Source organism: Centruroides vittatus, unplaced genomic scaffold, assembly GCF_030686945.1.
Source record: "Centruroides vittatus isolate TY-2023 unplaced genomic scaffold, ASM3068694v2 contig_738, whole genome shotgun sequence".
In the NCBI taxonomy this organism is placed as follows: Eukaryota; Metazoa; Arthropoda; class Arachnida; order Scorpiones; family Buthidae; genus Centruroides; species Centruroides vittatus.
In genome coordinates, this window is record NW_027122474.1 from 794,616 (window position 1) to 810,621 (window position 16,006).

The 16,006-nt window shown below is 19.9% G+C and overlaps 1 protein-coding gene across 9 annotated transcripts in view; it reads right to left on the minus strand.

Annotated features, from left to right (window-relative positions):
- Positions 1–16,006, minus strand: part of LOC136980991 (POU domain protein 2-like) — a 275,556-nt gene that overhangs the window by 222,055 nt on the left and 37,495 nt on the right. For 8 of the 9 annotated variants that reach the window (XM_067277196.1, XM_067277200.1, XM_067277197.1 and 5 more), the window contains one exon: positions 11,873–12,016. The exons of the other annotated variant lie outside the window; for it this stretch is intronic. The gene's annotated coding sequence lies outside the window, so the exon portion shown is untranslated. The remainder of the gene's footprint in view (positions 1–11,872; positions 12,017–16,006) is intronic. 9 annotated transcript variants of the gene reach the window in all.

Here is a 16,006-nt window from a genome sequence, read left to right on the forward strand (position 1 = left end):
AAATTATCTCGACTTCTTCTAGATAACACGATAAATAATAATAAATTTAAATAGCTTCTGTCGTTACACACACACACTCACAAAAAAAAAATAATAATAATAATAATACTACAAAATGACAAAACTTTAATATTTAAATGCAATTTATATTCAGTTTTTAAGACAGAATTATGTAAAGAAAAACAGGATTTTCAAAGTTTCAAAAGAAGTTCTTTAACAAAATATTTAATAAGCAAGCAAAATAAAACAACTTCAAATGAATTTTTGAAGGTTTAAAAATATTCAACGTAGACCATAATGAATTTTAACAATTATAAATTCGTTTCACTCGTCTTTTAAAATTTATGTTGACAACATAATGAAGACCTTAACTTGTTAATTCTGTTTTCTTGAGGAGCATGCCAACAAGAGCTTACATAAAATTATAAAATTCACCTCTGAGGTCAAAAATTATATTTTCAATAATTATTTTTTTTTAAATTTACATTAATTTAATAATGTACATATTAAAAGAATTTTCTATGCATTTCATTAAATTTTACACTTGTTATGAGTGTATATAACTTATATAGACATAAAAATAAGATTGACAATAGTAGTAATAAGTCGAAATAGTAAATGTATCCCAAACAAAAATAACTTTTTACGAATTAATTCGTACTATAAACTTTCCGTATTATAAGATCATTAATCTTATTAGTATAATCTAACAATAATTAAATTATTACAAACTCTAATTTAAGATAATTAATTTTGTGTTTAATAGTAAGCTTACGATTTTATTGAGAAATTATCTACAGTTTAATAAACGAAAAGAAAAAAATAAGAATATATATTAATAATTATTTAAATCTTTATTAAATTAATATAAAATTCTTTCTTTATTCAAATTTACTGATTATTATTTTATTCTCTTAATATCGGGGTTAAACGCATATATTTAAATGGAAAATACCAAATATGAGACTTAATATTAAGGCAATATTTTTCACAATTTCATATCATTTTTTTTTCTCCTTTAGTAAACAGAACTATTTTCAAAAAATATTTATGTTATTTGCTCTTCATGTAAACAACGATGAAGAAAATAAATTTGGCAAATTCGACAGCAAGCGATGGGGAAAAAAAATCTAAATTGAAATATTCAATAAATACTTTCATGTCAGTTTTCTCTTGATAGAGAAATTTCAGGCTATCCGAAAAGGCAAACAGTAATCTCGACTTTATAAATGCGCTAATACTTAGGAATTTCGACACTAGATATTTATTTTCTATCGAAGGAAAGTTTTTCCTATCATAAAGATCGCCTAAATTCGAAGCGAATGGAATTTCAAATTACTGTTATCGTAATTTCCCAGCCAAAAGTTTAATTCATTGACCGATCCAAAATTGGAACACAAAGTTAAAAGGATAAAGTTCAAATAAAGAAAACACACATATCTCTACCTTTTAACCTCGATCAATTTTATACAATGAGTATTAATAAATTGATATCAGATTAATGAGGGGCAATTCAAAATATTCTTTAGTGAAAACTGTAAACATTACTTAATCTTTAAACCTTTTAAGAGAATTTTTTAAACTTGTTTTAAAAAACTGAATATATCTTTAAATCAGCTGAATATTCAGCAAAAATTATTAATATCTTCATTTCTCATTACTCAAATAGTAGTGTGTTTCGGAGGTCTTAGTTTTATGTCGTATATCACATTCAATTTAGACAGAAGTCGCTAGAAACTTTGCTATTACTAGATTTAGTGGCTATTTCCTGATTCCCGATGCAGAAGATATCAATTTCCCAAAAATCAATCACCAGAAAAGTAATTTCCATGAGAATTTCCATGAAAAAAATGTGTAGATTACTCGAACGAGCATCAACAATTCTTATCGCATACGTCAGATAAATGCAATTTTCAAGTATTTGTTCGAAAAGAATTAGGTCTAATAAATTATATAAAAAAACAAAGCATGATAAGAATAAAATAATTTTAATGGATTAAAATAAAATTTAAAAAAAATCTAATTCGCTAATTTAATTTAAATGATATGTATGAAAAAACAAGTTGTTGCAGTTGCTGCATGGTTAAGTATAACAAAAAATTTTTTTGTATAAATTCATTTTATATGAATGGGAAATTGAATTTCAGGGAATGAGCACTAAACTAGTTACACAACTTTTGGTTTATATTCCAAATTATACTTTTATACCTATTCCTTGAATGCCTTTTCTAGGAAAATTACCCACCTGATAAAAACGATCTATAAAAAATTTTTTATAAATAAATGAAATGACAATTCGGTATTTTTTTCATTAATGCTACTAAATGAGAATTCCTACATTAAAAAAAATAAAACAAAACATATTTAACAGTAATTAAAATAAAATTCCAATCCCCATTAATATATATATATAACCTTCAGTTTAACTTAAATGTATTTGAATAATAATGTATATTAATATTTATCATTATTCAAATAAAATTTATAAGTGGGTTATTTAAATTTATGCCAATTATATTACTCTAGACACCGATTTTAAATCTGTCCGATCACGTAACCGGTTACAAACTGGATCGTAAAATAAAAAATTTTTTAACTTACAAGAAATTTACTAAACAAGAGTTATGCATGCAAGTAGGCATACATTAAGAACTGCGGAATTGCGATTTTAGAATGGAAGTCTGACAGTTATAAAATTTAAACAATTTAACTAAAACATTTCTTTAAACACAATAATTTTTGATTATTTTTCTTGATATTTGTAAGCTATTTTAACTAGGAATATAAGGAATTTTTTAAAACTAAAAATAATTTTTTTTAATCTTTACTTACAAAATTAATTATATAAAGAATCGATATAAAAAGAAAAAGCTAATCAACCTACAAACAAAAAGAATAATTTTTTATAAAATGGAAGTATTAAGAACATTATTTCTTGCCTATTAATTTAAATATTTAAGAAGATAAAACTGATTTAAAAATAACCAAAAATTCTCTTTCTTCTCAAAAGTTTAAATTTCTTTTTTTTTTTTTTTTTTTGCTTTTTTATGGTAAATGATATAAAATTCTATAATATAAAACTGTCTGAATTTAGTAGATATATAAAATTAATTAATTAAAATATATTTAGTCATTTAAATCGATAAATTATTTACAAATAGGAAGTACAAACTATTTAAGCAAGTACTAAGATTTTCAAAAAATAAAGAAAAAAGTGACTAGTTACGAAAATATTACATGCTATTTACGATGTAATTTAGTTTTGAAGAATAAACCATCATCTTAAACGGCGTTATAATTTTAAACTTCAACGTTTCGGCCTAGTTTAAATTCTTCAAAACACAATAATATATTTATGTGTAGTAAAGTGCACCAATATAAAAATTTAAAAGATACTATTTTTCAGCAAAGTTCTTGAAAGATTTTTATGGAAAATTATATAGAACTTTTCAAAATAAAAATAAGTTTAGATTATGGCTAAACGTTTTATTAAAATATGTTTAAAATTGACGAAAAGTTTCAAAATAAAAAAAAGCACTAAACTCACAATAGAGCGGTTCGTTGTAAACTACCATTAAAAATCACAGGATTTTTAATGCTCCCTACAACTAAACCGTCATTGGAACAGACATTATACTTAATTTACATCGTAGTAAAATTACAAAATAGTAAAAACTTCGATAAATTTTATACGAGTTTTTATAAAATGATGTCTATTAAATTCATAAAATGAAGAATGTAAGGAAGAATAGATTTTACAATTTTTTACTATTTTATAATTTTTATTAAGTTTAGATTAAATTTCCTACTTACAAATTCATTTAAATTTCAAAATGGTGCAATGGTTTAAATTTCAAAATGGAATAAAGAATAGATATATGGAACCTATCTGCTTATTGTTGTATCTAATAATTGGATATGATTCCTCAATTTTCAGCAAGATAATGCATCATGTCACTGATATCATGTATCAAAATTTGATTTAGTTCACTCAATATTCCTACTGGACTAATACTACTGAATTCCAGATATAAATCAAATAGCTGTTGAAGTTGTTTAATCTTATAGATTTATGATAAATATTCTTTCCAATTGTTTCCCTTCATCAGTTTTAAATACAATGGTATGACCATATGAATTAATGTCTTCATGTTTAAGATTCTCAGAAAAGAAAAACTGGAGAATCAAAAAGTAATCGTAACTCTGCCTGTAGATGAATGTAACAGTATATAAACTTAACAAAATATTTTATATTTAATTTATCTAACATTATCAAGATACTGTTAAATTTATAAACATTTTTAAATTGATTTATTAAATTATACATTCGTATACAGGGGAGAAAAATTATATCATGTATATACATTTAAAATGAAAATTCACATGATAAAAATAAACAATCAATTCACTTTTGAATTTCATTTTTTTTAAACAACTTTATTAAAAAATAAATATGTAAATTTATTTTGCATTTTTAATTAAAAACATCTGAATTTGCTTAAAATTTTATTATTTTATCAATGATAAATATTAGTTATCTTTTAATTGCACATTAAAATTATTGCTTTCATCTGCTCATATGTTACCTGTATTTTTGAAATTATCATCAATTTTAAAAAATTAAATCATTTGAACAGCTAATTTTTACAATTAAATGAAAGATAAGTATTCCAGATGGTTTACATTCTTAACAAAGTTTATGTAGTAGATCATCTCTTATAAAAAAATTTAATAACCTACATAATGTTACATTTAATATATAATTATTGAATGATAATGGCTGCATTAAATTTAAAATTAAGAACTAATGTCATAGAATAACTATTATTTTTATTTTATATAAAATTTGTTCTTTCTTTGTTGATTTCGAAAATAAAAAGTAGGAAAATGTCACAATTAACAAGTTCTAATGTTCTTCAAACAATTGATGCAATATTACTTTATCTTTGATCTTTCAGGCAATTAAATAATTAGTTTAAACTATTGATATTAAATAAAAATTTGTCATATTTTAATTAAAACTTTTTACATATATTGAAATAATTTTTTTAGAACTAGAATCCACAAAAAAGTAATAATCAATTAAATATACAAATATAATAAGATCTTTAAATGTCAAATTTGTAAAAATTTGGTACATGTAAAAAATCCTGTAATATTTTTATTTTCAATATATAATGCAAAGCAATTTAAATACAGAATATAAAGCCATATATCAATGAATCAAAACAAGTTTATGAACCAGTACAGAGTTGAATTGTTTTACTTATTTATCATCAGCATACAAGTCTGATTGCTAAATTTTTAAAACAACTTTTTTTTTCAAATTTATTTTCAAAACAAAAACTTATTTAAAAATTTTTTGTTATAATACTTAAAAGTAACAAAATTTTTAAAATGTTAAAGTCCAAAACATGCTTCATTAAATTTTTGGATTATTTGAAAAATAAAACCTCAATTTTCCATAGAGCTCTTTTCTTATACAGTTTCATCAAAATCTTATACACCAAAAAAAAAAAAATCTATTGTTTCCTTTGATTAAAAATTTCATTCTTTAAATATTAAATAAAATTCAACATTATTTTCACTTACAATATACACTACCAATTTAAATATTAGATTTAGAAACAATTTCCCATGTTCTTGTTTTGTTTATGAATAATTAGACTATTAGATATAAAAATGCCTAAATCATCATTAAAAAAATATTTTGATATAGTAATAAATAAAAATTGTCAGAGATAAGTATTACAGCACAGTAAATACACATATTATATGATCGCATAGTGATTGAAGTAAAATATAATACTATAAGTTATAAATAAGAGTAACATGTTAAGCTAATATGCTATTTTAAAACTAAACTTTATTCTCCAATAAATTTTAATGACATTTTTCCAATATATATATTTTTTATTTATTAAATTATCCAAATATAGAAATTTATAAAATGTGATATTTGATAAAAAATCTTCCTTAATATCTGCCATAATATTTAATCTAATGGTATTTTTAGTGTAAATTTTAGCTACTATTTAACTGTTTTATATATAAATAATTAGTCAATGTTTATGCATTTATAAACAAAAATGTCTACATATAAAACTATCAATAGTTTATTTACTAATTTACATATTATAGATAATAAAAATAATGTTTAATTAAAAAATGTAAATAAAAATACATAATTTTTAAAATGACAGAATTGGCAAATTAAACAGATCATTCTATTTTTATTTATATATTAACAAGACTAATTACAATTTGTTGCAAAAATTGAATTTATACAACAAAACTACAAATAAAATTATAAAACTATTTTTTAATTCTTGTAGCATAATAGAAAAATAAATCTTTTAATGATTGTAAATTAGACTTTAATTGAAAATAAACAATTTTAACATCAAAAAATGTCAATTTAATCTAATATTTTTTTAAAAATAGTAATATATTTTTATAAATTTCAAGTTAAAAAGCTTGGAATAATAGTTTAAAAATAAAAATATAAAGTTATTTAAAAAATTGATATATTGTTATTTCAAAGTGGTAAAGCAAGATTGAATTTTATAAATTTCAATATAAATATTTTAAAATTGCATATGATTTATGAAATAAAAATAAGTATATTTTTACTTTTCTTATTACTCTCAACAAAAATGTTTCTAAGATTATTGTGATTTATTTATTTTATAATTTAGAATATATTTAATTCAAGATGGAATTAAAGAAGATAATTAGAATAAGCAGAACAAATGTTTTGTCTAAACAAAACTAAAAATAAAAAAATTAAAACCTTATAATTTTGTGTAATTAGCAATTATTATTAAAAAAATATTGCTAAACATAATTTTAAAAAATTCCTGAAAAAATCATTTATCCTTAAAGAAATATATTCAGAAATAGCAAACGTTTTTATTATTTCAGAATAAATTTGGATTATAACTGTAAAACTAAGCAATTTTTTTTTACTAGAAAACTTGTGGATTTACAAGTTTTCCAAAAGTAATCAACTATTAAATGAAAACATTCTATTAATAAAACAGTGAAAAATAAAACTACATTTAACTTTACTCAACAGTAGGCAAATTATTATTATATTTTTTGTGTTATATACTTTAAACATGTTTGGGACTTCAAGACAAGAAAGAAAAAGTTTGCATGAGTATGTCTAGACATTTTATTATGTAAAAATTTTTGACACTATAAATTTAATAACATATTTTCTAGATAAGATTTAATTTTTTTTAAGGTATCTGCTATATCTGCATATGATATCAATATTTACATGTAATTATATTTACATGAATGTAACTGAAATAATAAAACAAATATAAAATTAAACTTCCTAAAATATTTGAAAAACATATTCATACAACACAATTTATATTTTTATAATATAAAAATGATAAATTCCATTTTAAAATAACAAATTTTTATATTACCTGAATATTAATCTAATTTTTTCAATGCTTTGTTTCAACTAATCTTTTTAACTCATTTTTTTAGATTCTTCCAAATGTAATACTTGTCTTTGTGAATTATGTTACTTACTCCACATTAATATTTTTTCATATATTTGTAAATACATTAATTCAGTTTAATTTTATGCAATAGTTAATTTTCCAACAATATTCCATTATCATACAGTTTATTTTAGTTGCTCAAATATATATACAGTATATATATTTATAGGAATAATTTACAGCAAGCATTTGTGTTACAGCACATTGTTTTTGAAAAAAAAAAATCTAGTATGCATCAGTATTGGTCAAATAAGTTTTATTTCATTGTTATGCAAACCTTTGAAGAATGCATGTTTGGTAAAAATCTAGGAAACATTCAACCAGTAGAATTGTGTGCACTGTTACTTGTAATAAGCTTGTATATAAAAGGGCAGTCCATATTGCTGAGGAAACCTCATAAATGAATACATATTTTTTTTTTTGTTGTTGAATTTAGTCAGTAGTAAATCTAGGTTATATGATTACAAACTTATAATGAACTTTCACATGGAAAAATCTTATATTATTATAATCTTATGCAATATTAATTGTTTTTTTTTGTTACTCCTGTAAAATTTGACTTTTGGTGCTTTCAAGATTTTCATGTAAATGACTGTATGTGAAAAGAAAAATTGATTTAAAATAAATAATAAACATTTTCTAAAGAATAAAATTTATTAGTTAAACAAATTAAATATATTATAAATATATATAAACAATTAAGCTCAAACTTCTATATTAATGGAATTGTTTAACACTAGATTATTTTGAGCTGTAAACTGGCTATTTATTAATTATATCCAAAGTAATTCACACTAAAGATAAATCTAATTAAAAACTAAATCTAAAGATAAATATAAATTAACATTTAATTGAGTTACAGCTCAAAATAATCAAATATTAAATGAATTCATTAATTTAATGTACTATGGTTTTTAAAAAAAAAGAAATAAGCAAAGTTTATATAAATTGAAAATTTACAAATAAAAAATATGCACATCTAAAAAAACTTTCCAGCTTAAAATTATCTTTTATTACATAATTATATGAATTCATTTCCATGCATTTTTTCATTCATAATTAGTATTATAAATTGTTATTTTTAAATGAAATCTATATAAAACTATTTGTAAATAAAAACATAATTACTTATAACTTTTGGCTTTGTAAAAATGTCTTAAATTTTATTAATGATATCTTAAAAATTTCAACAATATCTCATAAAATACTCATTACATAAAATATTATTATAAAATGTAATAACATTTTCTATTAATATTGTAAATTTATAATAACTTATAAAAACATATTGTAAATTAATTTCATTTTAAAATATATTTTAAACAGCATTATTATTTGATATTTCAATTATTATTAATGAAAAATAAAAGTTTAAAAATAAAAACAATAGAAAAATTATTAATGAATTTTAATTTCATTCCCTGTATCATTTATATTCTGTTTGTCTATTATTGATGAAGTTAGATCAATTATACAAAATAAATCAACTAAACAAACATTCAAACTCATATTTAGATATAATTTACTTCATTTAAAATGAATTAAAATTTCTAAAACAGGTAAAAAAAACTGAATTTTATTATATACATATTTATATTTTTATTGTTTTAAAAACTGTTCCTAAAATTTAAAATTAAAATTACTTTAAAATATATTTTAATAAAATACTTTAATAATTACTATTTCAATTTTTAAAATGAAATTTATGAAACTAATTTTCTGAATTCTGTACATGTAATTATTATTCTTTTCAGTAATCCAAATTGAAAAGGGAATTCTATTAAACTCTTAAATTATTTTGAATTGGAAATATATGTATATTTTAAAGACAGTTATTTATAATAATTAAGTTTTATTTATTCAGCTTCATTAATGGATTAGAAAAAGCTACAGCTGGTTTTGATCGAATCCTCCCACTTTGTATAGCATTACGTATCATTTTTAACTGTAATAGAATATTTCTCTGGTAGTACCATTATATTTAAATTCTTTTAAATTACTTTACAGCATATTTTTATATAAGCATAAATTTAATATTTATTCTATTGCTTTACAAAATTATTATTATTTCTTTTTAAACGAATTATATTAAAAACACTGTGCATAAAGATTTGAATAATCTTAAATTTTTTAAATTTAAATTTTAACTAAAACAATTAACTGATTTAATTCATTTATAACAATATAATAATAATGATGTATTGATAAATTGGCTTTCTTTTCTAAAGAATGAAGTGACTACTTCATATTTCAATATAGCTATAAATTTTCCAACTTCTTTTTAATAGAAGGTCGGAAGAATGTTAATAAGAGAGGTTGAGGCCGAAGTTTTAAACGCGAAAACGTGTACGTCGGACGTTCGGTGCCGCTTTCCTGTAAGCCTAGAAGTTTGACAATGGTGTTTGCAATGTCAAGCATGATTCCACTGACTTTCCAAACGCCATTGTCAAACTTCTTGATTTACAGGAAAGCGGCGCTGAACGTCCGACGTACACATTTTCGCGTTTAAAACTTCGGCCTCAACCTCGCTATTAATTAGATATTATATACTTACAAATTGTGAATATTAACATTCCTTTGAATTGTTAATTTCATTAACATTATTTTTTACTTCATAATTATAGAAATTTTAATGTTGTTTTGCTAATAAAAAATTAATCAATATATTTCACTTTTTATTCACTAACATAGTGACTATTTTTATTCTTTTATACTTTCGGCCATAATATTTTGAAAAATAAAATTACAAGTGTATTATATATAAAATTTAAATATATTTGAACCATACAATATAAATATTCTTATAACATGAAAATAAAATACTACATTAATAACTAATTTAAAAATTTATCTGAAAAGTAAAGTTTACAAAAATAATATTAAAATTATTATTTTCATTGCTTATTAATCTGATAATAACTTCATTTAAATCATGTTTAAAATTTTTAATTACAAAGTATTTTAAGGTTTTTTAATTTAGTTTTTTATACATTAATTTAACTAATAATATATAATAGATTTTTCAATAACTAGATAACTTAAGAAATATTGCTTTTTTGCTAATGAACTGTGAGTTAAAATATTTGAAACTGCATTTTGTTATTATAATCATATTTATTTCTGTTATTTAAAATTTTCTAATGAAAATATTGTTGTGTAATCTATAATAAAAAAAAAATTTGCAAAATGTTATACTCAGCAAGAAATGACATATGTTTAATGTATTATTTTAACTACTTTTTTAACAACTACAACATATATCTTTTCTTAGAGATAACAAGATCAACATTATGTCTGAACGCTTGTTTTTTTTTACTTCCTTTGGTAAGTGAAATATCAGATAGAGCATACAAATGAGGTAATCTTTGAGAGTTAAATATTTGTTTATATTTCTTATTCAAAATAAAACATAATCTAAAACTCTGCTCATTATTTTATTACAAATATAATGAAATTTTTAATAAAGTGAAAAAAATACAAGAATTGATTCCATCATATTATATATATATATATATATATTTCGTATTCATAAATATTAAAAATAAAATTTTCAAATTAGTTTAACATCAAAACTTCATAAATTAAGAAGATAATAAAATAGTTCTTTTTAATATGTAAGTTTCATTTTTATTTTTTAATTTTAATGTAATAAATTAACAATTGATTGAGTTGTTCTAATATGACCAATTAAAATTTAGAGCATTATAAATTTTAAAATGATAATTTACAGAAAATAAAAATGCTCTTCTGTTATAAAACTTTTAATATCTATTTATTACAAAAAAAAATTAACATTTTTTCCCAGCAGAAATTATTTTAAAAAATTTATAATTTATTGAGTTTCTTGTAAGATCTTACAAAAAATTAAAACATTTATAAATGCAATACTATAGTAAAATACTTTATTCTTATAAAGTTTTAAATACATTAAATTATTTTACTAAATTCTTTACTGATTTTATTTATCTCCTGAATAAGTAGAAGTAATTTCATATACATTTTAGAACAAAATCTTTAGAACTTAAACATTAATGTGCATTTCAATAAACTATAATAATTTATTTTAAAAAATTTAAATATAAATTTATATAAATAAATAACGACTAACCCGTTACAAAGCTACACATCCACAAGAGCTGAATTATCAGGCTAAAGTCTTATTAATTATTTATTTATTATAGCCAACTCTAGCCCGATAATTCGGCTCTTGTGGATGTGTATAAATTTATATAAAATAATTAAACTAAAAACATTTTATTTTTAATTGTGTAATTTGTATTTAATATCTTGTTACTCATTAATTTACTATTTAATGTATTGAATTATTTTAACAATGATAATAATCATACCTGACATAGAATGTAAAGAAATTTGAGATTTTTTCTTCTTATTGAAATTCATGAAAAAATGAATTAACTTCCAAATGATTTTCCATTGTTAATTTCTTTTTTTTAAATTTGGAGTATATATTCAGCATTACATAATTTTAGTATCTAAATAAAAATAAAATAATTGTAAAAACACTCAATATAGTAATATATATGTATTTGTATAAACTGGAAAAAAGCTTATCAGAATCTAAATTAAAAATATATAATTTCAATAAAAAGTATTTCATCAATTCAAAGAGCATAAAGTATTCATATAGGTAAAAAGACTAACAACATTGCCTTTCTAGCTTATTTGTGGTATAAAAGGATTTGAAAAGTACAAATTTATAAATTTTATTTTTGTGTAATAAATGTTTTTGTTATATGTGGCATTTCAAGTCCATATATAAGAAAACATTTATTACACACTACAAGAAAATAATAATAATAATAATAATAATAATTTTCCTTTATATTTGAAATCATTGCTGAACATAATATTTTAAAAATCTAATCCAAAGCAATTACTAATTAAACATTTTATATATTTTAGAAATGTATCAAATATCTTAGCAAATCTTATAGCTTATAATAATTAATGTTTTCTACTCATTTATCATTCAAATTATAACACATTTCTGAGAAAATAATTATTTTAATAAAATCTGAATATATTTTTAAAAATCAAAATCAAATATCATTTTTAATATTAAATCCATGTTTTCAGAAATTACTTAAATTGCATTAATCTTCAAAAATGAAACACATCAATAATATGAAATTGATACTTAGTCATTTCATAAAAATTATGTACCACAAATTCTAGTTCAGAAGTAAAAAAGAAAACTTAAATTTAACATTTTAAATTTTTTAATAAAAAATGTATATATTAAATGTCATATTAATATTATAAAAAAAACTTTATTTCTTTTTATAACAATTTTTCTTTATCTCTCTCACATTATATAATACATTTAACATATATTTTATCTTTATGTAGCTATTATTAAAAATACTAATGTACAGTACATAACTATCTGTAAAGTTAACATCTTTTATAATTGAAGATAACTGATAATTTCATTTTATTACTTGAAATGCTTGCCCTGATAACTGTTATATATGAAGATCTTACAAGATAAAAATAAGAAAATAAAGATAAATATATGACAATAATGATGACAATAGTTATTTTTCAGTTTTTATGAATAAATTAATTTTGTTTCAAAAAAATCATTATGTAAATAAAAACTCCATATCTTAAAAAATTGAATAATATAATTTTCTAATATTAATGTAGGTAATACATTTGTAAATATAATTGATGTTTAAACAAAATAAGAACTAACTTGTAGTTTATAACTTTAATTTTAAATTTATTATTTTTTGTTCTATTCCTTTAAATAATTTGTAAAATTCCCCATACACAGAGAAATTGTTCTCTATTGTTAATACGAACTAATACTGTATTAAAAAAAAAAAAAAAATATTAGTGTAGGTAAAAATATTTTATAAATAAATTTAAAATTTTTAAACTGTAGTTACTTAATAATTTTTAATTATTATTTAATAATAAGCAATATGAATAAAATGAAATTTGAAATCATCAAAAATACAAAAGTTAAATACACATGTATCAATTAGAAGTGTTTTAATAAATTTAATAATTGAATATTAAAATATATTACTTATTAAAATAATTATAAGCATCTATTATCCTTTCACATATAATACTTAAACTTTAAACAATTTTAAACAATAATTTTGTTTTGATTTTTAGCAAATATTAAAATTTAGAATAAAAACTGTAACTACATTAAATACACTTTACATTTCATAAATATTTAATTTCAAATTAATAATGTAAAATATGAAATTTAAAAACTTTTAATTTTTAATTGTTAAAAAAAATAATTGGAACAAACTTGAATATTTAAAATAATTTTTGCAGTTTTGATGATATAAAATTTTGATTTACATAATTTAAAAATAGTAATTTTAAATATTAAATTCTTTAATTATATTTTATCTGTTTACTTTTTAGAGACAGAATTATAAAAAACTTTTATAAACAGGGATTGCAATCTTATGAAAAATAGTTATTCTACTTTAATAAAATAAAGTACTTTTGATTTAATAATTTCTTTGTCATCAAATTTATTAATACATATATTATATATATATATATATATATATATTTACAAAAATAATATATTTAGATAAACATTTTACAATGAAAATTTTAAATCTATTTCGTTTGATTTAAATTTTATTATTAAATTATATAACATTATAAATAAATAATATTCTTATTACTATTTTCTTAAAACTATTATATATTTTAAGAAATTCTATAAACAAATTGAATTTATTCCTTCTTCATATTTGAACTGACAAATTGCAGATGAAAAAATTAATCATATAGAAGCAATTTAAGAACAGAAAAAAATTTTTTATAAAATTATTTAAAACAAATAAAAATTCATTCAATATAAACAGAGAAATAAAAAATTTTAAAATATTCTACATAAAACATTTTTTAGATTTAAAATTCTATTAAAATGTTAATAAGTTTCTTTATTCGAAATTACAATTGTAAAATCAATTATAATTTACATTAAATTATTTATTTTATGTATAGATCAAATTTTAGCAATTTTGTAAAAACCAAACCTCTCAATAAAAATTAAATTCTTTCAGAAAAGATTTTATCATAAATCAAACTAAATCTAATTTTTTTTCTCTTAGAAAATAATTAATTTTAATAAAATATCTCTATCAGAAAAAAATATCAGAAATAATTACAAAATGATTTATAATATTTATTTTCTAATTAAAATTCATGTAGATAAGTTACTGTTAAATTAAAATAATAGTGGATTTAATTTAGTTTACAGAATAATGTGAAACTCCAATTCATAAATATAATAAACCATATTTTGTTTTTTTTTAGACGTTATTCTGATTTCAAAGAAGCAATTTTAATTTATAATACTAAACAATTGTCAAAACTTATAAATTAACTAAGTTAGAAAAACTTTCCACTGTATTAATTAATTACTAGGTATGCTAACTTTTTAATTTTCAACAAAACTAAAAACTGATGAGTAATTAAATATAACTGATTACTTATTGATGCTCATGAAATATAATAAATGAATTTAAAAAACTAAAAATTTGCTATTTTAAATTTAAAGTCAATAAAAATTTAAGTTCCATCAAAAATATGAATTGCTTATATAACAGCTTTTGGTTTTTAATTACAACTACCAGTAATAAAATAATTTTTTTATTTGTACTTTATTTTATTAATAGCCACTAAAGATAAGTTTATCAAAGATCACCACAGCAGCATCTAAAAAAGTGTACTGTATTTGTAGATTTCAGATTAATAAAACTGAAAAAATAGATCTGTGTGTGTTCTAAATTTTAAATGATATCAAATCCAAATTATTTTAATATAAATATTTAGAATAACTTGCATTGTATAACAAAAAGAATTAGCTATGCATAATTATATTCAACTGATTCAGACAAAGCTTTGTTTTAAATATAGAATTCTACTATGTTGCAGTGCCTGTTTTGGAAATATTTTGTATCTAAATATTAAATTCTATTGACAAGTCATATTTTACATTTGAATCTTATTCGATCCTACATATTTGTAACTGCTGTTCTTTGTAGCTACATAAGCTGATGATGGTCCGTAAAAGAGATTAAAAATGTTTCTACTAATAAAAAGTATTTGAGTCTGCAAACTAAGTAGTTTTGACATATATTATACAATTTTATTCATGAATTTATTTTAACAATATGTAAAATATAAGTTTATTAAACTTTCTAATTTCATTGCAATATTAAAATTAACTTTTAACCTTGTTATCCAATCCTAATGTTCATTGGGTTTTATTGATAGAAAAAATATATCAAGTATATTTATGTTGACCCTCCAATTATATTTATAAAAATATCTTGCCCTTATTAATTTAAACTTCCAATATCATTTTATAGAACTTCTAAAAACAATTATTTCTTCATTATCATTTTTCCTGCAGAATGTTTTGTTCATAGTTACAGATTCTCAGTTTCTGATCTCAAATTTACTTGATATAA